The following is a 2,503-nucleotide window of genomic DNA, read 5'->3' as shown; positions in this document are numbered from 1 at the left end:
GGAGGGGGGGGGGGTAGTGCACGGTCTAGCAGGCAGGGCTGGGCTAGTCGCCAGAGCTGATACCTGTCATGTACCACTCAGGAGCAGAGAGATGTAGAAAGGTTTGGTGAGAGGGGGTAGCTGGGATGAGCCCAAATGGAGGGAGAGAGAGAGAGAGAGAACTGGATGTCGAGAGGGAAATGACGGAAAACTGGAACGGAGAGACACAGCAGGGTTCTGCGTGGACCGTGCGCGTGGAGCGGAGATATTGAACTGTCAGTCCTTATTTACGGAGCGCACCTGCACGCTCGTGAAGCGGGCCGCTGATGTGATGTGCCGATAAATGGAATAACAATGCGAGGGAGGGAGAGATAGTAGGGGGTCGATCAAGAGGCAAACCATCAACCATCAAACTGCAATCGCTAAGAGCGCAGAGTAACTGCTATACACATTCGACGTATTCATTGGATGAGCGATAGCGAAGTCCATCACTCGACTGACCGAAAAAGTTTCATTCCGTTTATCCGTTTATCTCTTTGCGTCTCTTTGTTTGTTCGTCCGCACGATAACTTCGGAACCATTTGAGCTAGCGATTTGAAAATTATAAGGTCGTTTTAAGATGAGCGTTCGAGCTTAAGACTTGACTTTCCAAAAAAATAACCAAAAATTGCTGGGAAAAAGTTTTGTGTCTTTGTAAGGGATTACTTTTTGAAATTCCAATGCACCGCATCGCTTTGAACACTGTTAAGGTGTGCAGGAGGTACCGCATTCAAGTGCACACTTGGGTTTCCAGAGTTTACTCTGCAGAAATTTAATAGTGTAGAATTTTTTCACTACGCTTTGAGTTTTAAAATGTGTGAAAACTTGAATGTATGAAACTTTTTTCTCTTTAGCTCTTGACAAAATGGTCAGAGCTTGTAAAAAATATTCTTGTAAATTTACCTGTCTAACCAAAGAGTTTGGATTTCAAATTTTCAGTCCATTGTTTGGAAACCTACAAAAAAACTGTTTTCAGCAAAGAAAATCTGCAATAATTTCTCAAGAACACGGTGCATTATTTGAGTAAATTTAATAATGCGTCAACTAATCCAAAGGTTTTTGTTTTTTTAGATACAAAAGAAGAAAGCACAGTTCCCCATTGGAATATAATATTAATAATTGACAGACGCGTTGTTTTCTCTCTAAACAGAGTGGAAACGCTCCCAACGGTCTCCTGTGCACTCTGCGCGTTCGACAGTACCGCCGGGGCCGGGCTATCTCAGAGAAGAACCACGAAAGAAAAGAAATCCCCTCCTCCTCGCCACCGTCACGAAAGGCGAGCGCCCCCCCCCCTTCCCTCTCTCTCTCTGCTCCACACGTTTCCATCTATATTTCTCTCTCCTTCTCCGCGTCAAAATCAGCCATCTCCGATTCGCATTAAGCGAAAGGCTCGCCGGCTGAGGAAAATAAAGCAAAGACCGCCCGTCGTCCGCCCGTCCCACTGTGTTGGTCTGGCCGGCGGCCGGTCGCAGCCAGGCTCCGCCGCTCCAGGGCCGGGCGGCCGGGCCCATCAGCATTAGGAGAGCCGCAATATATAAATCAAATCATGATGGAATGGAATCAGAACAAAAGGCGAGCCAATGATGCGATTCTGGGGGCCGATCGGACAGAGATAACTTGATGCCGCCGCCTGGCCCCGCTGGCCCTGCTGGCCCGCTTGGCGCTCGCTGGCCAGAGCGGAACAGTTCTGTGATATATGGTAGACATAAGAATTTCAAGGCCTCCGTTCGATCGAGCCAGCGTGAGACAGCCTTTTCTCTTCCGTTAAGCGGTGCGCAAAGTTGCGGCCCATCCGGGGGAGCGAAAGAGAAACGGCGATGAGGAAAAAGGGACTTTGCCAAGGTCTCGCAATCACTCCGTTCCGTTCCCCAAAAGCAAACCCCGGCGATAGCCTAACGCAGCCGCCGGTGCGGGGCGGGGCCCTCGCGGGGGACGGCGAGGCGAGGCGGGGCGGGGTGTTTGACCCTTGATGAGTCGGGGGCCCTCCAAGTTGAATGGGATGGTCCTTCTTCCTCCATCAAACTTTGGGAGGTTAAGGAGAGAGGCGGGGGCGAGAGCAAATCTGAGGGGACGGCCTGCATTTGCATTTGTTAGAAAAGACAGCGCGCCACCTCGTTCTCCAATCCGATAAAGCACAGGAGGAGGCCCCCTCATAAAACTTCGTCTGAATGTTTTTTTTTTCCGCGGTCCTTCCTTCCTCCTGCTAGGGCCTTGGCCCCACTCGGGAGTTTAAAATCCATCCCAAGCGTTCGCAGGGCGTCGGGAGCGGGCGACGCAGGTAGAGGGAATAAGCCATCGGCCTGTTTTGCAGGTGGAGGAGGGGCGGCTGCGAACGGGCACTGTTCCGGCACCCATATAGGAAATAGCCCCAGCAGTGTGCCGTGGTGGCGTAGCGGTAAAAACAAATACGGAGAAGACTACAAATTTTTGAGGAAGAGGTCGACCCTTTGTTGCGGCGGCGTACGTCAGGAGCCGCTTTGATGGG

The sequence above is a fragment of the Frankliniella occidentalis genome, unplaced genomic scaffold (assembly GCF_000697945.3).
Source record: "Frankliniella occidentalis isolate FOCC.00 unplaced genomic scaffold, Focc_3.1 Scaffold44, whole genome shotgun sequence".
NCBI lineage: Eukaryota > Metazoa > Arthropoda > Insecta > Thysanoptera > Thripidae > Frankliniella > Frankliniella occidentalis.
Note: the sequence above shows the minus strand (reverse complement) of the source record.